General features: G+C 36.5%; 1 protein-coding gene across 1 annotated transcript in view; it reads left to right on the top strand.

The window, feature by feature from the left end:
- Positions 1 to 25,102, top strand: part of CACNA1D (calcium voltage-gated channel subunit alpha1 D) — a 192,838-nt gene that overhangs the window by 5,236 nt on the left and 162,500 nt on the right. The gene's annotated exons all lie outside the window — the stretch shown is intronic.

Here is a 25,102-nt window from a genome sequence, read left to right as displayed (position 1 = left end):
GGTATTTGAAACTGTATTAAGTATAGATAATTTTAGTAAAAAAAATAAAATTGGTATGTAGTGATACTTTAAAATAAGATGTATATGGAATTGCTATGGGGTTTTTTTTGGTTTGGTGGTTTGTTTTTTTTTTCAGTTTTAATACGTGCTCCCTTATGTCGTGTTTAAAATAAGATTTTTCAGCAGTGATATTCTTTGGAGGGGAGCGTACATTAGTATTATGCTGCATGTCTATGTATATTTGTGTGGTTTAAAAACTGTATTGTGAATTTCTATCGCTTATATTGATTAAATATATTTACTAGCTGTTATTGTGTTTCTGATGTTTGTTTCTGTCCTTCTGAAGTTTTACTGCCTTTCCTAATATACTTGTCTAGTCTGTTTGCAATTTTTAATGGTGCTATTTAACTGTATATTTTACTAGATATTTCAGTTTTTAATGAGAGGATGGTGAGAAATTTTACATTAATACATTTTAAAGTGATAGGAACATCAATGTGAGTTTTAAAAGCAGTCACTGCTGGTATCAGTGATCTTTCAAAAAGGGATGGTACTGCAGTACGTAGTGTGTAGAGACATATTTCTTCGATTGAAAATAGTATACTAGCATTGTTCTTGAAAATATGTCATGGAAACTAATTTTGTTTTAATTCTCTATTAAAACTTATAGAGGCTATCACACTCAAGGGCAATATTGAATTACATTGCAATAATTTCATTGTTTATACTAAACACCATCTTGAAATAGTGGAGTTCAGTGGTCCTGTGCACTCAAAATCTGCATGTGGCTTCTTTTTTGGGGGGAGGGGAGGTTTGTTCACGAAATAAAGAATTGGATACCAGTAAGTAGGCAATTTTAGATTATTTTACATGGAAAATTTAGGTTGAGATGAGGTCTTCTATTTATGAACATGTTTGTGTAATTTGTGCTGTGTAAGCTTGTTTATTTTCCTAAAAGTAATTATTCTGTGCATATGACCCATTTTATATGTTTTTTGTTTATCAACATTAAGCAAATATGGACAATAAAAAATGCTGGCGAAAGGCAGAATAATTCAGGTCAATGTAAAGAATGATTTATACAGCTGTGTATCTAGCCAACCAACAGTGTTTATCTCTCCTTTCTTTTTTTTTTTTTATTTATTTTTTTTCCCCTGAGAAATTCAGGGCACAAATCTCCATAGCTGTCAATCCACCAGGAGATCCACTAATAACTAATTTCATAAAGGATTACATGAAAAGGGTAAAGCAGTTACTTGTGTCAGAGGCTGATCATTTTGAAAGAAATGTTTTTAGCATTAGTTTTGTTAGGCTAACGTCTGGTATTTCTGACCTAATTCTACAATGTGCTAGTATTTAGAAAGAAATGGATATTTTCATCCCTGATGGTTTTGCCTGTTTTTTTTTTTTATCTAATGTGGCCAGGTTAGTCTAAGCAAAAATAAATTACTTTTTTTTTTTTCTTTAGTAAGAGATCCTTATCCATTTTAAGTAGAAAAGGGTCTTGAACACCCCCAATTATATGTATATAAAGTTTACTTGGCTATGTAAATTCTCTCAAATTCCCATTTAAATTTGCATTCTGCTTATACTGATGTTGAGTAATTCCACTAAGTTTGCTCAAACAGCAAAAGAATTTACACTTAGAATTTATCCTGACAACGTACTTTCAGGTGCTGGGACAGATTTAAGCCCGATAAGGGGACACACAGGCACATCCTGTGTACCTGATCTAATAAAAGAAATAGTTCTGGAATGAGCAGCATTGGCTTTTCTTACGACTAAGGTTCTACATAATGAAATACACTAACCAGTGATCTGAGTTCACATATCTTGCTCTGCTATTTCACTGACGTTTTTCCTAGTGTACACCCACTTCCTTTAGTGAATGCTTCATGTGGATTCAAGTGTATTGTGAGGGAATCTCATAGAAGAGCTGAGTTAGAAATCTTCAGGCTTGCTTGGGAATCTGCTTGAGCATGCATTTCCTGATGCTTGAGGTGTACATATAGATATATATTTGAGAGAGGGCTGTCAGTTGTCTTATAGTGGAAGTAGAGATTATTCTGTTGAATAATGTTCTGATCTTTTGTGATACTGGTCTAAAAAACAGACCAAATCTTAAAAATCAGTATTAAATCTTATGAATAGGTTTGGTAGGATTTTAGCCCCCTGCATGTAGACATGTTTGTCTTCCATGAGGCCTAAACTGCCAGTTTGATCTTGCTAGGAGACTGTACCTCACTCTGGCTTTAATTCAAATTCAAAAGTTGAGGAGAATAGGATAATCTCCTCTCTCCTTCCAGCCCAGGTGTTTGGTCCTATCAGCCCCACAGCTTCTTCTCCCCCCTTTCCTCTCTCTGGACACAGGTATCCATTGACACTGTACAGATTGCAGCACTTTTATCATTTAGTGCCTTGGGGAGGAGAGACCAGAGTGAGGAACAGGAACATGGTCTGCCTCCAGTGCCTTAACTTCCTCATTATGTAAACCGCAGAAGTTCAGCTTTATAAATTTTAGTTTGCATATGGATATTGTATCTAGGGCTTGGTTCTTAGGGAGTAAATCAGTGTTGCTTCATTGAATTGAGTGGATTAATTGCTTTCCATCAGCTAGCTGAACTGGCTCATAATTTTAATTTGTAAACAGAAAAATGAAATATTTATGCACGTGGATTTTTTTTTTTGGTAAATACAAAATATACATTGTTTGTAATCAGCCATGGAAAGAGGAAGCAATGGTACAAGGGTGCAAAAACCAGTGGAACGCTGGTAAGTGGGAACTAGAAATGGAAACTTTTCCAGTTTTGCTCGGGCTAGGGAGAAGACTGTGTATATGAGAAGCTGAGGAGTTGAAGTGTTCATTCTTTATGGCTTCAGGAAGTCTGCAATGGCAACCTCAATCCAAGGGTGTGCATGCAGAACGGGTATTTATTCCCCTTTGTGATGGGATGTCAGAAGACAGCTTCTGTACGATGGGATTTCCAAGACTTGTAAGAGAAACCTGAGATACAATTTCTGAGTCTGTCTTCACCTGTGACTGAGCCAGTGAAACACTGACTCTGTCAACCACCTAACCACTGGTTGAGCTGTGAGTGAGCCCTGTTCTTACCTTCTCATGAATGTTTCAATATGTGGTGTCTCATCAACACAGTCAGTTATACGTTGCAATAGTAACAGCAAAATAAATTTTATCACAAATGAACCAAAAATATAACAAACATTTTAAGAAACAGGTAGATGTATCTTAAGAGAAATAGTAAATCAAATGTATGCATATTCATGTTTTTTTAAAAAATAGAATGTATCTTGGGTATCTGTTATTCTTGAATCTAAGTCAATTTTTAATCTTAAATATCTTAAGGTCGATGCCTGTGAGAAGGTTCCACACCCTTGTTTTTGGAACAGTAGACTATTATAGAAAATTGACAGTACAAGCTAAATATAAGGATGGGACAATTGTATGTTGCTGTGTTGGTCACTCATCTTTGCTGAGATCCAAGTTGTGATTGTTGAAGTTCTTGTGATAGAGCCAGCAGCGTGCTATGAGAGATGAGATACTTATGACAACTTAAGCAAGAAAGGGTTTCTTCATGATATCAGTGACTAAATTAAGCAGATGATAATCACTGATGTTGTAGGATAGGAGTCTCTTTCATTATTAGTTTTTTTGTCTGTCTTTTAATCTTCTGAGTAGACAAGCTTAGATTTCTGTTTTGCCTTTTTGCCATTCTCTGTGAGTAAGGGTGCACTACAGCTATCTTCTTGCACCGTGAGTTCGTGGTCATCCTTATTCTCTCTCAAGAATGATGTGTTAATACTGGGTGATACAAAACAATGCATTTCAAACAAAGCAGAAGTGCAGAGTTAAATTCAGACTGGACTGTGGTTGATCGCTTGCCAGTGTTACAGTCCTGTGTTCTGTGGGAAAGTTTATCTAATTCTTTGTCTAAAAACACCTTGATGTGTGTGTCTGGTGTGTGCTGGGAGAGGCAGGAGGACGGGATCTTCTCTGCTGTGCTTTGAACGGAGCAGTTCTCTCGTGTATTTCTGTACTGCATAGAGTGCAATACAGACTAATGAACTTTAAAAACAGTTATTGAACTTGATTCTGAATTCTACTTAATAATTAGTCCCTAATCAGTTGACATTCTTTCACAGGTGGGCCCAGTTCTTCTGCAAGTAAATGGGTGAAACTATTAGTGAACTAAAGAAGTTTATTTTTTCTCTTACAGCAGAACAGGGCCAGTGTACTGTGGGATGAAATCCTCATAAGCTCATTGCTTCATTCATATTTTAATGTAGTTCCTTTCATCTGCCTTCAGAAGTTTCAGGTGATCTGAACTTTCCATGCTTGATTCGGCTCTTCTTTTGGCAGTGTTTCTTGTCTGAGCTTGATAAGAAGCAGTTTCTGGAAGGATGGGTTTCCTGTATGTATCTTTCTTCTGTTTCTGTCTTTTCCTTTTTTTCCCCTCTGTTACATTATTTCCTTTCATGTCTTTTGTCTTTGTTAACTTCCCACTCCTTTCTTTCTTCCTTGTTATCTTTTGTCTTTGCCCTCTGGCTTCCCTCTGTGTTTACTCTTCTGTTTGTCCTCTTCTGCAGCATGCTTTGCTCTACCTCACTCTCCCATCTCAATTTTTCTTTCTTGTATCATCCTGCTGGATTGTTCTCCTGTGCTCTGCCTCCTACTGACTTGCCTATTTGTTTGACTAGCACTGGGCTTCTTTACAATGTGCAGGCAGACTGGCACAATACAAGTCTGGATTTTGGCCGTGATTAAGACCTTTTTTTTGGTTATTTTTCTTTTTTAAAATAAGTAAATGTGAACTATAAGAAGTCATCCATACTGAGTCTATGAAAACTAGACCCCTGAAGTTTGAGTTGAGTCTGCTTTGGGTGTACTGCATCTCTTGTGACTACACCCTGAAGGTTTTCACTGGTGACACTGTTCTACCTGAGAAGAGATTGACAGTCTGTGCATTTTGGGAGACTTACTTGCATAAATTACAGCAAATTGGCAAGTGCAAAGTCACGTGAGTAAAGGACTTAACCCTAATGCATAAAGGGCTGGAACCTAATGATAATTAAAGACTCTATGCCCCCGATAGCAGGATTCTTCAGCCTTGTTTCTGACTACCATTGTCAATGGGGAACCCTCTCAAAGAATGAGGTTCTGCCTTAAAAGCAGGTCTCTCTAGCCTGTGCTTACAGAGCAGGTCAGGTGATCGTCCTGGACACCTCCTCTTTCTCCGAGGCAGTTGGGACTGGGAGAGCCATGGTGGGGGGATACTGCTACAGAAGGGTAACTGTTTGTGTCCTACCTTTCAGGCAAAGATTTCCTCTAAGTAGATGTAGGTGGATCTTTAAGTGCCTCCAGCAATAGGAAAGCCAGTGTTGTCCCTGAACTGTTAGTTGTGCCTTCAATCTAGGGCACAGCAGGAGAGTACTCTAAGAACCGGCTGAACTCTTGACTTGGAGGTGTCGGGCTTCCTATCCTTTAGCAGCCTATCTCATTAGCAGCCCCATGACTCATTCAGTTCTAAAGCCACATGGCTAATTAATCCATCCATTGAAAAGGTTTTTGGTTTTTACTTTGCACCCGGTTATCCTCTATACGTAGCTTATCTGAAAATATTGTAGAATGCTGTTAATTTTAACCACATTTAGAATTATTTATTAAACATTTTTGTTTAATTGCTAAATGTTCTATGATGTATTTTAGAAAGACTTCTACATATATCTACTGTCTTTGCTGTGTTTACTTTTTCAGTTCAGGGGTCTCTGAGGCCTCTGTGTGTGTCTCCTCGCTTAGAATGTCTTCCAGTCTAAATAACTTTTTGTCACTTGTGTTTCCGATCTTTTTCTACTTTTAGATTCTTAGCTAATGCTGTCTCCTAATGTCTCTGCTAGCTGGTATAGAAGTCACCTGAGTAAACTTTTCAGGAAAGATGCAAGATAATGTGGATTCTGCTGAAAATACTTCATTTTGCATATGGGAAAACATGGTGGAGACATTGCAGTGTTTTGTGTGTATTTAGCCAAGCCCCTAACTACTGGTCCTAAAGGCACTAGATTAATTCTTTGTAAGGGAAAATGTCATTAAGTTTAATTTGAAAAAAGATTCAAAAATATTTGATCTAATTGTAACTGATATACCACAGGAATTTTATGTTGCATATTGATTCAAGTCAGTGAAATGTATTTATAGATCTGTGTATGAGTAGTCAGGAGGGCCTGAGAGAAAGTCAGTAGTTTAATTATGAAAAAAACTAGTGGTAGGAGCTGTCCTTTCTCTTTTCATGCAGGCTTAAAAATGAAGAGGCTTGAATTCTCTCCTCATCAGTTTTTGGGTCTATATGCATATGTAAATGCTCTGAGGGATAGTTTTTGATAATTTTTTTCTGCTATTTTTAAATGTACACTGATTACTCTGGCATCTGTTTTGTCATTCAAAAAAAACATGAAGTAACTATTTAACTACTGGAGCAGCCTGACTTATCTTTCTGAAAATTAATAGTAAAGCTGTTTGATGGTTATTAGGTGAGACAGTATGCATTAGTAAGTAACCTTTGCACAGCTGCAGGAATTCCTTAATAGCTGACATTTCTGCAAGGGAATTATTAAATAATATTGTAATGCTGTACTCAGCCCTATCTTCATATTTCAATTTTTTTGTATTACTGGCAGCCCAAAACTTCCAGTAATATACGCTAGCTAATTATTATGGATTGCTTTGACTTTTATCAGTGCAGATCATGTATTTAGAAAACTTTTTTCCTTTGTGTTATAATGCACACCTCTGCAAAATAAATGAAAATTCTGAGTTGGAAGCGTTTTACACCCACTTTGTCTTGCAGCCAGTTCCTAGGCCTATTCTGTCTGCTCTGCACTGTACCAGTAGCATGAAATGGCTCTTGAATTTTTTTGGTAAACATAATTGCATGTGTCAAGTCCATCTCTAGTGGTGAATGAAACAGAAATTTTATTTCATACTCTGGCTTAGGAAAAGGAACATTCCTGAAAGAAAGATATGACCAGGATGACTGGCAATTTCCAACAGGTAGAAGGGTCACTTGGGTTTGTAGAGGTTGGGAATAACATAGGCTAGTCCTTGTTCTTCTTTATTTTATTTTGTGTGCCCCAATACAACTTAGGATCTAGCTTCTTCAGCACAGATGAAAATGGCTGTTTGGAGTGCAAGAGTATGAGAAGAAGGTCTGCAACTTAGTTTTACAGGTTTCAGTTAATGACACTGCAAAAATAATTTCCTTTTTTTTTTTAATGCAGGAGATAGCTTCTCTGTTATCCAAACCAGAAGGCCTTACAAAAAGATGTACTTAATCGTGCACAATTGAAATAAAACATTTTTTCTGTGTTCAAAGTTGCGAGCTTGTTCCTGTGGGGAATTCCTACTAAGGGCTTGTCTCTCCTTAAAAAGATTTGCTGGTAGTGTTTCACTGGCAAACTGCCTAGGGAGATACAGCATACACCAGAAAGAGTTCTTTTTGTATTATAGCCTAAAGTCAGTTTCCCAAACAGAATAGTGCCGCACTGGTAGAAGGCTGCCTTTTTTTTTTTTTTTTTTAACCCTGGTTTAATTGTGCTGTGAAGAACATTGATTCTCCTCACCCTTCTTTTCCCTTACTCCCTGCTTGATAAAGTGTAGGACTGGTCACAGTAAAAGTGTAGGACTGGTCACAGTAAAAGTATATCTATGTACTTCCAAATACACAGAATAATCTTATTAGTTACTACATCAGTTGAACGGTTGGTGGGAAAGTAGTTATATTTGACATTAAAATTGTAATTCAAATCTAAAGTGAGTATTTAAGATGAGTGGGAGAAGTTTGTACTTTTCATACAAACTATTGGAATAGAGTAAAAGTTGATTTTTAAATGCTCTGAAAAAAACATGAACAAACCTAGGTTATAAAACCAGTTTACTGACTGTATGTAAACAATGTGAATTACTAATTTCCTCCAATATTGAGCATGTAAATTTAACAAAATACTAATCTACAGTTTTATTCTTTGACAATAGCTGCTATGCTAAAGGAAACCCTGAAGAGTGTTTCTGAAGGTTTTACTCAAAAAGTGAACACATAAAATTGAGCATCTTCACATTTTGCCATGTATCAGTGCCACCCCAGAAGTAGATTGACATAAATATTACTTGGATTTGCTTTATAAAACCTGTCTTAAAACTCTAGGTTATGCAGAATATGGGTGGGTGCTTTCTTTTAAAAACATGTTTCATATAAGAAGCTTATTATACATTGAGAACCGTGGTTTGTGGGGTGTGTGTTTTTTGTTTTTTTTTTTTTTTAAATACGGTCTGTGTGTATGTGAGCGCTGTGTCTTGATATACCACAGAGTTGGGATGCAAGGCTTTTGAAAGTGCTGGTCAAGCCTTGCTTGCTTAATTTAAGCAGAAATGGAGAAGTTCTGGGTGCTTTTGAAAAGCCAGTCCCTGGATACTTCAAAAGACTCATGTAGCTGTTTAGAAAATATATTTTAGTTGATCTTATCTGGTGAGCTTTAATGACAAATTGTTTTCAGTGATGGTTAATTGAATGTGTGATTTGGTTTACCATTCATTTTGCAAGAATTCATATTTGTTTATCCTGCTGTCATGCACCAAAACCTTTCTTTTGCTGGGCCATCTGGAAGGACAAGGCCACGAAGAAAGGTTAAATGAATATGTAGCGATAGTGGGAGAATGTTAATTAGGATGGATTTGCTTTTCAATGTTAGGGTTTTTTGGTTATTGTGTAATCCTGTGCAATAAAATTTTCATTTAATGAATCGCAAATACAGTATCAACCCCCCCTCACCCTTCAGAGAAGACTGAGAGCGTGCCCTTAGTTCCTGCTTGTATAAAATTCACTTGGTAGCACCGATTAGCAGCCTACTGTTGTTCATGTTTTTTCGTAGTCATTTTTATGAAGAAGAGTGCTTTTAGAGTCCCATTCTTCTTGAAGAATGCTTTGATTAAACAGAGTGTGATTCTTCTCAGAAACCTAGGTGCTTGACTTCAGCATTTGAAACCAAACTTTAAATAAAGATTTGAGATTTATCTTCAAAATTTAACTATGAAAGTAACATTTTTCAATGCAATCAACACAGCTGACCAGGATCCATCATTTGCCTGTTCAATGTTAGTAGGGAGTATTATTCTAGAATAATACTGTAGTGATTGATAGTAATGTAAAACTTTGAAATTATGAGCAGATTGATTTTCATGGATTTGTTTATATAGTTACGAACCAAGATTTTTTTCCTCTTATTTAATATTAAAAGGTATTATGTGAGTACATTTTAAGTTTTGTTGCATAGCTAAAAGTTTGGGCAGCATCTAACTCCTCTGTTACCGTTACATGATGGTTTTCACAGTGGTCACTATTCACGTGGGTAGAGAGCTGCTTACAAGTTTGAAAGTTTGTAGAGTTATACCTTTTGATAATGTCATTATTAAGGATCTGAATCTTGCTATTTGTTATTGTGGTAAATCACGTAATACAAACTGTGATCGGTGTTGGTCAGTATAGCAGAAGGGATGATGCTAGACAAAGAACTGGCAGAAGATCAGAAATTAATCTTCAAATTTATTGCATATTTTTGAAGAAAGTAATATTTGTTGTATCTTAATTGAGGAAAGTAGTTCAGCCCAAAGATTCATTTGGCCAATTGTTTTAGTTGTCCTCTTCTCATATGATACAAAACAGGTGGTATGTTGAATTTTATCACACTTGACAGCTTAAATATGTCATACTGAACTACCTACTACCTACGTAGGTTGTATTTCAGTCAAATTTTGCAGAAGATCCAGTGGCACAAAGGAGCATACTGAGCCGGTTACATTTGTATGGCATAAAGGCTGGAAAGCTCTTTGCAACATAAGAACACAAAAACACAAGAAATGTTCATTAATAAGGTTCAGTAGTTCAATAATTATACTTTTCTGGGTTGGCTGACGGTGGCTGCAGCAGCCTCCAGCAAGATCGCATCTTATGCCATTCAGCTAATCAGAAAAATGCAGTTCTTCCAAGGTACTGTGTAGCAAATACCCTAAAGCTGTATTATGTTTATCAGACATTTTGTTAGTGCAATTTTAACTCCGATGGATTTATTGTAATGCCATTACTTTTTTTTTTAATGCAGAATCCTTTAAAACACATACCAATGATGTGTGGCGTAAGTCAGTTATTCATCATGAAATGATATTTAAGTAATTATATGCTTATCTTCATTCCAAGATGACTTACTAGTTTTGAGTTCAGGTAGCTTTTATTGTTCAGTAATTTATTTCTTGCTATAGCAAAGGAAAAAGCTGAAAGAAACCAACCTACCAAATTATCTAGATCTTGTATATCTATTAAAATAAGGTCTCAAAATCTCTTGACACCACTGACTTCAGAAAAACTAAATTAAAAAAATGCAGTAATAAAAATGAACAATGTTTAACCCAACTGTACCTAAAAGTCTCACGGTATTAAATGATGCGGACTACAGTTTGCACTCTGATTGACTGCTAGAGCAAAGATGAATACTTCCAGGTACAAAGTCTCTGTGACTGGCGTGCATTAGTAGTGCAAGGCAGCTGGCTCTGTCTCTTGAAGTGCCTCAGCTGCCATAATTCTTGAGGCATAGTATAGAACAGAAAGTTTCTCTACATTCTAGTACCAAATTGAATGATACTGAAAAATTTTTACATTTTGTCTTAAGTATAATGAAACTATCACATTTAATTGAAATTCCCTAAAACATGGTTTCAGCAGAGGCCATGTTATTTTACTGGCTAATGATTCAGTTTTGTCATGAGTGTGTTGTTGTAAGCCTGTCTTAAGACCAGATATGCCTGCCATCTGTATTCTTAATACAATAAGAAGACCTTACCCTGAACTGTGAAACTCGCCGGAGGCTTTGCAAGCTTAACATCCATAGTTAATGCAGATTGAGCATAGGTGTAGACTGAGCACGCGCAGACCCACTCTGTCAGCCAGGTTAGATTTGTGACTTTTTTTAAAGGACTTTGTCTCCTGTAGGAAAAGACCGTCAGCTGCTTCTCATATTTATGTTTTCCCTAAGCACTCTATGACTGAGAGCCCTTATCAGTGTGGATGAAAAACGCATGGGCCACAAGTTGTGATGTAGCTAAGGTTGTTCTTCCAGGAGCTTCTTATTAAAAAGGGGGAAAGAAGCGGGCGGGAAGCTTTTGCAGTCACATGCTATGTGTATATCTCTTTGAGCTCTGTAACTTCTGATTTCAACCAAATACAGCAGAAACAAAGATTTCAAAGTTATTTTTACATGTTTTTAGAGAACAGGAAAAGAGAAACTTTGTGTTTCTTCTTTCCCCCAAAGGCAGGCTGCAGCAGGAGCCCACACCATACCGAAACTCATCAACCAATGCTAGGCTGTAGGGATGAGGCTTTATTAATTTTCATGCTTACAGAGCTTCTTGTCTCCTCTAAGAGGAACACTGAATTATGTGGGTTAAGGAAATAAAATGGTTTGTTGCCATAGCAGAAAGGGTAAGAAAAGGTAGGTAGGATGCTAGCCAAGAAGTTCAGAAATGAGCATTGAATTTTTTAGTTTGCCCCTAACTTCTTGTGTGTTCTTGGACAGGCTATTTATCTTTTTACTGTTTTAGTTTCCCACCTATAAAATAGTTTTCTGCTCTAAAAGGATATCAAAAGGAAAAGTACGTTTGAGGCTGTGAAACATTCAGATATGGTGATAAAGCTCATATGAACAGTAGAATGAGATCTAGGGAGTTCTCTTAAAGCAGTTTCTTATTTTGTCTTTATTTGGAAATGGTTTGGCTGACTTTCTGGTGAACACTGTCTGGTGAATTTTGTTGTCAGAGACTATATTTTAAGTTTGAGAACGTAGAATGTTTTGGCAGCAAATTTTGGTGAAGAAAAAGTGATTGGTAGTGGCAATATAGGAACAGAAGGAACAGCCACTGTTCCCATAGTGATACGGCAAAAGCTGTTTACCTAAATGTCACTGCAGTAGGAAAGGAAATTTGGGGGAGTTAATGTTAGATGCCTCAGAAGATACAGTAAGCTTCTATACGGTGTTTCATGTGTTTCTGAAAATGCTAATGTTAAGCTTCTATTTATTATATTAGTAGCACAAGCACCCCTCAATGTTTTTTTTCGTGGGAAGTTCAGTGACTTCCTTGAACAGGTGATCTGTGAATGAAACCAAGGCAGGCAACATCCCATTCAGCAGAAATTGCACATAGCAAAAGAAAGCATGATATTTTGAGTGTTTACAAATATGCTCATGTGAACTGTCCAGCTGGTGGGAATGGTAGCACCGAAGGTGTTTTTAGCATGACCGTGTGACACATGGATGACAAGGGTATTTTTAGAAACCCTTGCAGCAACATTACTATTGATCCAAATATTACATACTACTTAGGCCCAAATAATTATTTTAAATATACGTATGAAAGCTCAAATACAGGACCTTAGTACTCATTTTACTCAATGAGTGCTGGGGCTGAGGCCTTGCATGATGTTGTGTGTACCTCTCTGTTTATGTACTGGTCAGTGGAAATTCTGGGATCATGTAATGACTTTAGCTTGCGGACTAAGCAAATAACTAGGTGGATAAAAGTTTTGGTTTTGGAATAGTAGTTGTTTGAAATAAAGTAGTATGAAGTAGGAAGAATAGGGCGTTAAGTGCAGGGTCGGAAATTAATTTGAGACAAAAGTTGTGGGAGAAATAGAGTTCTGGAGACTTTTTTACATTGAATCTTTTCCTGAAAGTTAGCTAATCAGTTAAAGCATGGATTAGATAAACTGTCTTCTGAAGTGTTACACAGTAAGGGGGTGAAGAGCACTGACTTATTGGAGTTAGTGTCCACACAGGGACTCTGGGCAGGAGTTTATCTAGTCCCCTTTGTCCACGTTTGTGAATGAGACTGCTTCAGAAAGTATCAGAAGGAAAGCAACAACTGGAAAGGCTGATGGAAAGAAAGCGAACTTAAAAGAGCAACTGCACAAAGATGGTATATTTTAGTATATTTTAGTGTGGTATGACGTAGCACGTTTTAATAAATAATCTGAATGAGCTTGATCCGTTCTTTGAACAAAGATAAGGCTATGCTAGATCATCTTGAACATGCTTTGTTCTGTTCCAGTGAAAATAGGGTGAAGATTTACGGATGATTTTGAGGCCTCGACACGAGTGGGTGTTCAGTGAATGGAGGGTTTCCAGTGAAGGGTTAAGTAACGTGGATTGTAAGCACATTAGAATTGCCTTTTTCTTGCCTTTAAACAAGTGCAGAGGTAACAAAATACAAATGTGTTGGTAGATAACCTTCAGACATATTGATCATGACGACTGAGTTAAACCTACAGATTTCTGGGCTGAGGATACTGGAAGTATTTAAAGAGATGGATTAAAGCTCTATGCTTAAGGGCTCCTGCACAATAGCTGTTTTCTAATGGTTAGAGAAGTGATAAATTGTCAAGGATGCATCAATATCCTTCATGCAACATTTATCAATAGAAATGTATTTCTGAAGAGTATTTTTACACATGTAAGAAAAGTAGATGTGTTATTTTGTAGCTAGATTGCTTCGTAAAAGTGTACTTTGAAAATGCCTATTTGCCTATACAGAGGGTATCTTTAAGGCGAGGTGATGATGCTGAAAAAGGCTTAATTGGCCCACGTGTCAGCCTCAAGTTGCGAGACCAATGAAGTCTTTTTGGATAGCAAGATTCTGTGTTCAGAAATGTTAGTTTAAATTCCATATTCCATCACTTAGTACAAAAGGATAGTATCGTAGAATGGTTTGGGTTGGAAGGGACCTTGAGGATCATCTAGTTCCAACCCCCCTGCCATGGGCAGGGACACCTTCCACTAGATCAGGTTGTTCAAAGCCTCATCCAGCCTGGCCTTAAGCACTTCCAGGGAGGGGGGCATAAACAGTCATGTTATTTTCTTTGATATGTGACTTTGTGAAATACTACTAAAACCATAAAATACTTGTGAATTTGCATTTAGAGAAGTACAAAACATTTAACATGCTTACTCAAAAGTTTCATATCTAATAAAGAACAAATTTTACATGTAGATAGTTCAATATTTGGATTTGGGATCTTGAGTGCAGAATTTATTTGTTTTTGTAAGATGAATGTTTGCACTTTTAATTTTGTTTATAAGTCAGGGAAAAGAAAGAAACAAACCTATGTGCCCAAGTGCATACCAGAAGATACAAATCATGTAAAGAGGATTTAGTTTCTAGAAGAGATCATCAAACTAGAAGAGATCTACCAAATGTGTAAACCACATTTTTGCTGAATGTGGAAGAAAAAGTTTAAACCCACAAAAATCTTCTTTAAACTACTAAAAATGCAAGTGAGTATGGCCATTTTATACCACAAAACTGTAATATTTTTTTATCAGACTCTCGTTTCCAGTATGGCATTTTGAAGAGTTTGTGTTTGAGATATACAGCCTGTCCTATTATTAGCCAATAATCTCAAAATAAGTCCCTGGCAAATGTGGAGGACAAATTAGGGTGCTAGGGGTCCAGGTGCTCGGGCTCTTTTCCACTTAGTTTACTCATTTCCTTTTTTCACTTTTTCTCATTCTTCATGAGAAGAAAGCTGGTAGTGGAGACTCTAAGGTGATATTTCCACCATAATAATGTACTTTTCGTCTTGGCAAGTAGTGGAAGCTCATCTGTTCTTCTGTGAACTAGATCTTGAAGGATATGAACTGATAAGTAACCTAATCAACTATCAATGAACTTACAGGATTTGGGTGTCTCTTCATAGTCATGGTTTGCACACTCATAGTCTGCATAATTATATAGTGTTGATGCCTGCTCTTCACTAAACTATTAGGGAGGTCACTGAGAGCAGAGATACTTCAGTTTCCTGGGCAAGGGGCAAATATGTGGGCTCACATTTGTCTGGAGGAGGCATTTCCTCAACTGACAAGCAGCATTCGGCGTGCCAGACACTCCAGCACAGGGTCAGCACTCAGCATGTAAGGTGACTGTGAAACATCAGCGGTTTCTGCATTGTGCAATTTGTAACCCCTTCTTGGTGTGTGAAGACCAGACAGGGAAATCTTAGGGTATAAGAACACAAGTTTTCCTATCCTTTCTCCTCTAAAGTTTTGGAGGAGTAACCATGAGTAAAAGGCCCATGGGTTTAAAGTCCATGGGTTTACTGTACGCAGGGGCATTTCAGGACGCACCCTACAAAGCTGTAATCGTGTATTTAACAAAGATTTGCAAAATTGCAAACGCTTCCTCACTTTTACTTGCTGTTACTCCAGTCGTGAATAGTGCATGTTAAAACCCTACTGGAATGAAAGAAAATCTGTGAAGTTGAATCCTTGAATTGGAGTGTTACTATGTTAATTTTTTAAGTTTGTGGTGGAATATTTGTTTCTCTAAAAATGAAAAAGGGGTAACTATGGGCTTTTATCTTGACTTAGAAAGGAAAGTTAAAAGGACTTGCTCTGTTTTGGGATGTAATTATCTTTTGAAGAAGTCTGAGGTTCTGGGCTTGTGAGTGCATTACAGATGAAGCTACATTGCTTGAAGGTTTGAGAGTCTTTGCATTTTAACAGTCTGACAGCTTAGCAGTAGTAATGGTGGTAGAAGCTTCACTAGAAATGGATTTTATAGCTTTGATTTGTAGGTGAAAAAAGAAATTTCATGAAGTGTATTAAAACATTAAAGAATGTTATCATTCTAGCTAGAAGATAAAACTGAGACTGAAATCTTTATTTGAAAATTATTGTTTATCCTTAAACTAAATATGAATCAGTCTTTGTAACTCTTTGTGTATTGACTTGATTAGAAATGATTGGGTGCTGCTCTTAGACAACCCCAGTTGCAGAATGAATCACCTTATGCCACCCCTTTGATGGCTGCTCATGTTTTAAATTAAGGCATTTTACTTGCAGTTAAGATGTGTTAAACACAAACACTTAAAGTATAATGAGTTAGCTAATGAGGGATAAACTGCTGTGGTGTTATGATCACATGAAAATACCTGACTCCCATGCAGCAGACAAATTTTCAGCTTTCAGATTATAGTTAAATAAATGTTAGAATTTTTATAACTCTGAGTAGGATATACAGTCTCAAGGGATTGTACTTTTTTAAGCCGAGCCTAGAGTGTGGACATTGTACATAGAACTTGCCTTTCTAAATAACTAGCTTCATAATTCAACTACTGTACCTGTTTTCAAATCAGAAGAAGCTTATCGAAGTTTAAGTTTATATTTTGCCATTTGTAGTATTAACTCTATTATGGATACTTCACTGCATCTAGTTAACTCTTTCCTAAGGCTAAAGGCTAAATACCAAAGGCTGTGCTCTGCAGAAGAAGGTTGAAGAATTCACTCACCTTTGAAAACCTATAGATAAGTACGTATTACAGCAAAATTGTCAAAAAATCAGAGTGGATTAATTTTTGATAAATGTCATGGCTTCATGATGGAATTTGCTCTGTCAGTAACTATTAGGTTGATAAAAATTTATGAGAATTGATTATCTAATTTGTAAGTTAGTCATGTGTTACATGTACTCTACCAAAATAGTTGGATTCTGGTGCATTTTATTCTGTAGCTTTTCTTAATACAGTTTTTCTTCCCATACTAATAGATTTTTCTAAATAGTGATATTTCAATGATGAAAATAGTAACACTTCAAAATAAATTAAAATTGGTGAATGGTTTCCCTCAACTTCAGTAATAGTTGGATGCTGCTATATTTTCCACTAATACATGTGGTGATTACTTGATAATTTGATGCTATATCTATTGAAGCAAGTTGTGCATGAGTTATCACATATTTTAGCTTATAGTTGCTAGCTGTGATTTTGTGTAAGCGGTAACAAGCAGTAGAATGTGTGCTATGTGGTTTGAAGTGACCTTCATTGCTGGGAATAACTGTAAGAAAAAAATCAAAGACATGGTTAGAAATTCTTTGTTTGGAGGGCTAAATCTGGCCTGTATTCTGCTGTCCTAATTGTGCATAGTGATTGGGGACCTTTTCAGCTTGGACATACACAGGTCTTCCGAAGGGCAGAATCAAGCACTCAGTTTTGGTTTTATTTTGCAGTACTGTATATATATCAGCCTAAAATAGAGCAATGTGTTTGTTCTGAGCTATAGATTTCTACTCTGCATGCATTGTTTTTATGTAAATTTGACAAGCATTCATGCCTCTAAAAAGGACTAGAATTTATTTTTATCAGTAATTTAAGCATCGTAATTAGTTGGAAGTTAAATCCCCCCCCCCCCCCAAATTAACTTCATCATGCTAGAAGCAACTCTGTGTTTTAGCAAGATTTTCCTTAATGTCGGAACAGCAAATTATAACAGCTGTACTAGGTTACAGCATCAAGCCCCCAATCCTAGCTCTAACACTGACCAATAGGGGATGTATAGGGAACGAAATAAATGCATAGTACTGGATCCAGTAGTCCTCATCTCAAGAACTTTGAGGCAGAGGTAAGGCCTTTATGTTTACAGGTTTTAAATGAAACAGTACACATCACAGTTAACTCAGTAGTTTCATGCCATACTTGAAACGTTTTGAGAGAACATCATCTGGTAATTGTGCTTTCTTATTAATTGTTCTCAGTTTTTTTTTCTAAAGATGTTTCAGCTGAGACAAATTTTCTAACATCTTCCCCATAAAAAAATCTTCCATTATGGAGCAATCTCCCACTCACCTTCAATTTTTTTGTTACTCTTTCCATTGCTCCTTTAGCAAGCTATTTTATTCTTTTATGTCACTGTAGTAGCTATTTTTGCTTTTTCTTTCTGTACCTGTAAGGAAGTAAAACTTAAGAATGTAGTGATTGTTGCTGCAGAAGTATTCTTCAGAAATGTTTCGAATCAGAACTGTTCATGACATGATGACATTTGGATTCCTTGGAAAGATGATCCGAGATGCAGTCATGTATAGTGTGTCATAATTCAGTACCGTATCAGATTGATTCTGACCTAGTATTTACCAAGTAGTGATCTGGGTTACTAGAATAGCCTGGTTTTGTTTTTTCCTGCCTTTTGAAGGCTTTCTGGTCTCATTTAGCATGTAACAGATACTATTCATTCAGTAACAGATACTATTTATGGAGGTATAAAAATATTTTCTGTTAAAATAAAGCAGATGTCTTTTAAAAATTGCACTTAATAGTATTTTGTCTGTTGTTATTAATCTAATGCTTATTTTGGCAAGCATAAAGTTTGAAATTCAAAAGTAGTCAAAGTATTTTCTTTGTCAGATGTCAAATGGAATCCAACAGCACAGTTGATACTGATATTGGTCTCATTTCCCCCCTCAGCTGCCCCTGCAATTTGAGTTACTTTTTGCATACTGCAACTACCCCCACAACATCTAATTTTCTGTGTTTCTGAGATTCTGAATTGTAGCAGTATTTCTCATGTAATGGAAGGGATAGTAAGAAAAGTGCACTTTGAGAAAGTAGCAGCTGTGATCATAATATGCCTGCTTCTTCTATACCACAAGTGAACAGCATATGCATGTGGAACTTACTACATCATTTAGGGCTGTGTCAGCTATGCCTTTCAGCAGATTTCACACTGTCACAAATTTCTTATTTTAATTGTATAATTTCACTGTAGCACTTTTGAGTAATTTTATTGGTAGAAGGTAAAGCCAGTAGGTCCTGGACAAATTCTAGTAATGACTTTAGCTAAATCAGATTATCTCCAGATATTTAGATATAGTTTCTGCACATTATTGGTAGTGATACCGCATTACATATACCTACATATAATGATGGCTTAGAACACTGTTCCTGAGTACACCGTGCTTGCAGTATTTCTCATAAAAGTATATTGTAGTATTATGAACTATCTTCCTAGCTTACTTGTTAGTAAATAAAAACATATTCCATATCATGCCATCCATAAACTTGTTCATATTATCTGGTGTTTTTTGTAAAGAAGGCAGCCAGTAGTGATGAAGGTCAGCTACAGAATAGTGAAAAGTTTGTCTGTGAATCGAAATGTGTGGTGGATACAATTTAACAACTATTTCTTGCTTTATTTTTTTGTCCCAAGATTTTAGTCTAATTTGGTATCATGAGTTACTGATTGTTTTGTAGTTTTCTTAAAAACAATTTTCTATTACCAGATTACCGAATTAACATACGTATACAATAAGCTAATAGCATATTCTTAGTCTTAAAAGATCATGAAAGAAGCTGATGATTCCAGCTATAGTAGGAGGAGGAAAACAGTTGGACTGAAATTGGTCAACAATAGGCAGCAGCTGTGAAAAAAAATCAACTGTTCTGTTTTCAGCCCGCTTACACTATCTTAATTACCTGATGAATAGTGAATTAGTTAATCAAGTAGTCAGCATGGAAGTATCTAGGAGAAAATAAGACGTAGTTAGCAGTAGAAAACAGAAGTTCAGTTAGAATTAAATTGTGCCAAGCTATGTTTGTTTCTGTTTTGTTTAGAAATCTATCCTCCCTTTTTGCTTCCTAAAAATAAGAATCTTTGTAGAAGTGTTGAAGGCCTGAAGGGGACAGTACTCCAGCCCCGATTCATGAACCTGTTTTTTTCCCAGTCCTGTAAGAGATGATGATGGCAATTCCATCGCTTTGTTGTTTTCCAGTGAGATTGACCAAAGTCTCTGTATGAAGCCCAGATCGATAGAACCTTCCAAATTATTCATTGGAAGAGCTTTGGGATCCTGTTCAGACATGTTTTCATGACTGTGGTGCTAAATTTGCTACTAGAGACACTGTTCAGGAAGGAGGAATGGGAATGCTTCTGGGGAGCAAGCTTTGTTATCAGGTCCTTCTTTTGGCCTACAGACCAAGTGTTGTCTGTCTCCAGTATTGCAGTAGTCCTAATAAATGAATGCCCAGTCAAGATATGAAAAGGTGCGTTGCCCTCTTAGCGAATACGTATCATTCCACTCACGCTTTTCTTTTCCTAACTTGTCAAGCAGTTGGTGTTATCCTTCAGCTATCCTGGCCTTCATTAAACTAGGCATTAAGGAGGAGTGGACTGCATAGTTATTTCTCCTGAGATTTCTCTATTATGCAGAATCTTTTAATTACCTCATTGAGAAAGGTAGCTACAGTAAAGCAGAGAAGATGAATAAAAAGCAAGGGATACAGTCATCCCAGAGAGCACACCTCATCTGTAAAATTGTTAACTTCAAAGTCTTCCAAACTCTAAAAGTTAAAAACATGGCATTTTGTTTGGCACTTGGTGTACAGGCTTCATGCCTGTATACTTACTGCTGTTCCCCAACAAAATTATGCCTACACCTCTCTTTCTCTGCCATTTTTTTTTCTCTGTCTGTTGTTTCATCAATGAAACACACTTAAAAATCATTTAAAAATTGCTTAGCTTATGGAAGGTTCTCTGACTTTTAACTGCCATAAAACAAATCAGAAAGTCTCCAGAGTAAAGTAAATGTTTTCAATTTATATAGGAATATTGCATTGTGATTTAGGGGAAATTATAAGTCTTAATACTGCATAAAAGTAAGAAATGAAGATGAGAAGCTGGGTAAACAAGCTTAGAAAAATCCCTTTATTTTATAGGAAAGTTAAAGAAAAATTCCTAACACTTCTAAATTCCTTATTTGCCAGGAGCATCTCTGGTTGCTTGCAGATAAAATAAATAGATCCTGGTTTATGTTCACTGGTTTGTAATTTAATGTACAGCGTAGAAAGTCTTCAGTGGATAAGATCTTCAGAACTACTGCTTTGGAAGTCTGCCACTTTTATTCAGGAAATTGTTATTGCTGAAGTTGATATTGTTTCAGTAGAGTATCTGTGTGTGTGTGCGCACGCTTGCACATAAATATACATATATACTGTAAGTTTCTAAGAATGTACATATGATAACACATCAGTCCAGAATGATTCCTCTGCATGAGAAAACAGAACATTTGATATGTGGAAATTTTTTAACACAACCAGACCAGTTGAAATGGTCACTCGTCCTAATTTCTTTTTGGGCTGGTAGACCTGCTGGTAGAATAACCAGAATGTCACTCTTCCCCCCCGCCCCATTTCTTTCCTTTGCCTTGATTGTTGAATGTAACTCAGATTTTAATTGGGAGATTGGTCTACTTCCTTGGAAAGAGCTCTCTCTTTAGCAGCTACTACTGAACTGAATTCTGTAGTAATCAGTACAGTAATGATGAAACTATGTTACAGAAATTCCTTTTTCCATTAACATGCTTTTGGATCACTGATAATACCTTCTATGAGTTCTTACAGGAGACTTTGTCTCTAAGTGGTACAGATTACTAAGTAAGGAGCCATCTCACAAGCAACTACGTTGCTTGTCTAAGGTCAGCAGACTCAGTGAGGAATCTCGATTATTCATCTCAGCTGAACTTTGTGCCTTTGTCTGTAAATTCGCATCTTTTAGGAGGCTAGCCAGGAATCAGTGATCTAACTGGGTCTGTTTGGTGCATCCACTACGTGGATACAGGACTTTGGTAACGATATTGGCATGCCACAGTTTAAAAGAAAGTTTCCATGCAGGATGCCTGCCAATTCCAGTTGCCCTTGCTGCATACCCTGTTGGGGGTCTATCTAGGAAAGCCCCCAAGCTGACCTGCCCATAGGGCACATGGGAACAGCTGGTCACTGTCTTCCCATCCTTCTACACTGGCCACAGGCATGCACTTCGAGTGCGATGAGGAAGTGGGAGCCTGATAGTATGTTCTTCTCTTCCATCAGCACTGTCTTCTGTCCTCATGATGCGGGGATAAGACAAAGTCGGGCTCAGGTGCTGAATGAGGCCTAAGGGAACTCTAGCCACTGTCTTGCTACAGTTGTGCTGGCCGTCTACAATGAAGATGTATTTTGTGAGAAAAATAAAAATTTTGCAAAATAACCAACATGACTTATGCAGCAGGATGTACTATTAGTGATGGTATCTCATCTTAACCAGAAACTATGAAGTTACTAGAAAATGGGGAAATACGTTCTGGAAGACATACGTCATTTTCCAGTCTTTATAAAACAGTGTGTTTTATAGTACTTTTATATTTGTATTCTGTGTTTTTGTGTTTTCTGTCATACCCCAAAATGCAGGTTAGTGCATCTTTGGAAGTGGTTACCATAATTTTTATATAGTAGAACTTGTCATTTTTTTAAAAGTAGAAGGTTATTCTGTGCTGAAGGCTGATGTCTGTAAAATTTCTTGTACTTATGAGAAGAGCCTTTTCATTTAGCTCATCAGTCAGCTGTAATTTTAATTTTTATCTTCAGATGTAGACAACAGCAGGGAGAGGAATGCTCTGGGTTGCTTTCATTGCTGATAAATACTTCAAAAATCATTAAAGAGAAGGCTCTTTCATGCTGAGGAAAAATCCTGCTTTGTTGTCTGTCCTTCCATGAAGATGTAGAAGATTTTGTGTGTCTCGTTAGTATTAGTGTTGCCTGTTACAAATCTGCCAACTACCTCTAGAAGAATAAGCCTGCATTTTTTTAGCATTATTCTCAGCTATCATAATATCCTTTTATCCCTCATCAGCATCCCTTGCAAATAGCATCTTACACAGCTTGCAACTCAAACTCTGTGCATTAATTCAGTTTTGTTCTGGAGGGTGGAAGGGGGAAGAAATAGCAAAGTCCTTACTGGACACTTTGCATAGAATTAGTATCAAGGTCATATGCAGTAAGAAATGCAGTGAATGTAAAATTCAGTTGTTTGAAATTATAGTGTAGAAGCTTTTTGCTTTGGACCAGAACACTTTTAAAATTTTAGTTTGTGTCAAAACTTTGGCCCATATGAAGATTTTCTGGATAGCTTGTGAAGAAATGTCAAGTTTCTATAGCCAGATGCCTGTTTTGCAGTGTCAAAACCTATTAAATACCAGGTTATACAAAGTCAAGACGCTTATGTGTAATCTCTGATTCTCTCTTTGGGTCTTTTTCTAAAATGAGATTCCTAATATCACATTTAATCAACACTAGTATTACAGAGTTTGCTTGCTTCATCAGTTGCTTCATGGAACATTTTTAGGCAAAAATGTACTGTGATATGCTGAAATCATAATTTATTTTTCATATTTTAAACAGTGACAACATATAGAAAAATAAGGCAATGATATGTTTCATTTAACACAAGGTTTAGCAGTTAGCAAAGGGGAACTCGTGACTGGAAGTTCATAAAGCAAGTGCTTTTGTATTTTAGTCTTTATTCTAAAATTAATTACATGATTGAGGATTAAAAAGGTCACTAGTAAATGCATATCTGAATCATTTATGTCTTGGCAGTATAGCCTTCAATTTGCAACCTGATTTCAGCTGCCTAGCTGTGATAAGAACATGGTCCATCACCTTGTAACAGTTGAAGTGTCAATGATCTACAAGTTTTTCCGTGGTTTTCAATACCTGAGCCTGCAGTTATGGTGGAGGAGGGGATAGAAGGATATTGGAATGAGGATACTTTGATGACAGCAGAGACAATGCACAGGAATGATGTTGTATCATTTTATCTGTCTTTTATTCAGAATGTTGCTAGAATTGAGGTGTGGTTGCTTTCTAATTATACTGTTCAATTTGCTTTTGGAATTTTTGGGGGGATTTCAAGATCATGTAATTCTTAAGACTTCAGGTGTCAAACTGTGCCATGTAATGTGAATTTATATGCATGTGAGTTGTGGTCCTCAGTGCCAGTTTTACTTAGAAATGTCTATAATTTTTTAAAATGACAAACAGTCTCATACCGTATTTGCTTTATAATTACTCTGTTTACCAGTACTACCAATAAACTTGCATATATAAGGAAATTATAGGCTTCCTTTTGGGGGGGAGGGGACGACACACCCAAACCTTCCAAGAATAGAAACCATATAGAGAATTATTAGACCATACAGAGAAGATATTATAGACAACTGTGCGTGGTGAACTTTACTGTAGCACTAATTTTTTCTTCTTTAAACATAAGGCTTTGGCATACCTGAAATCAAACTAATGTTAAACTCATTTTAATGTTTCTCGAAAATCCCAGACTTTATTCATGGTATCTGTTCTGATTTTTCAAAGAGCACACCACATGTGTTGTGGTGGAACCTAAGTGGTCTTCTGAGCTGGTTTTTTTTTTGTGAGATTTTGTCACTTTTATGATTTCGTTTTTTGGCGTAGGTTATTCATTATGAAATTTCAAGAAAAAAAGAATTAAATGTAAGAATTGTAAGAATGAACAGATAAAATGGCCAAAAAAAATTCATGAGGATAAATACGAACTTTCAAAAATCACTTTTGTTCAGCGTGGTTGATGCCCACCAAGACATTTAGTTCATTTTTCTTCCTCCTCTTAAAAGTCAGTTTCCAATTTAGTTTCCTCAATGTCTTGGATAAACAGTGAAATTTAGGAGAGTGAGCTTATCAGTTTACTTTGTATCCATTCATTGTGAGACTTGGGCAATATACTTCAATTCTATTAGCCAAAATCTTAGCAAATTCTTCCCTGTTGCCTGAATATATGACCTGTGCTAGCTTTCCAGCCTGTTAAATAGGAGAGTTTGTTGTCTGTTGAACAAGAGGCCTGGTTATGAATGTACAAGCATTTATCTGACTTATCCTATTGATTTCAATGAGCATATTTTTTTCAGTAAGTGTTAACAGTATAATTTACGGGATCCTAATCTGTCTCAAGATGTTAACAATTAAAAATTAGTAACTTGAAGATGTAAGTTATGTGCTTTCCTGTATTGCTTATTTAACACTGGACTCCATTTAAAAGGGATTAAATGAACAAGTACTTGAGTTTATCCCTGACATTGTTGTTCTCTTATCTAATTCCTTGTTTATAAATCTTTGGTTTGTCTTCTCATTTCCCTGTTTTTTGGGGGTTTTTTGGTTGGTTTTTTTGTTGTTGTTTTGTTTTGTTTTTCCCTCTTCCTTTCTATTTCTACTTCTATTTTTCTTTTGTGCTTTTTGAACTGAAATTGCCATGTCTTACCTGGTGGGTATTGCACTGGCTTTTTGGAGTTTGCTTGCCCATGAACTCTGAAAATATTTTTCATACAATGTAGTGTGACTGGGCTGTGTAAAGCACATGTAAGGAAAAATACGGCTTCTACCACTGT

This window comes from Ciconia boyciana, chromosome 11 (genome assembly GCF_034638445.1).
Source record: "Ciconia boyciana chromosome 11, ASM3463844v1, whole genome shotgun sequence".
NCBI classification, from domain to species: Eukaryota; Metazoa; Chordata; class Aves; order Ciconiiformes; family Ciconiidae; genus Ciconia; species Ciconia boyciana.
The sequence above is the reverse complement of the archived record's forward strand: the minus strand, read 5'-3'. Positions and strand labels throughout refer to the sequence as shown.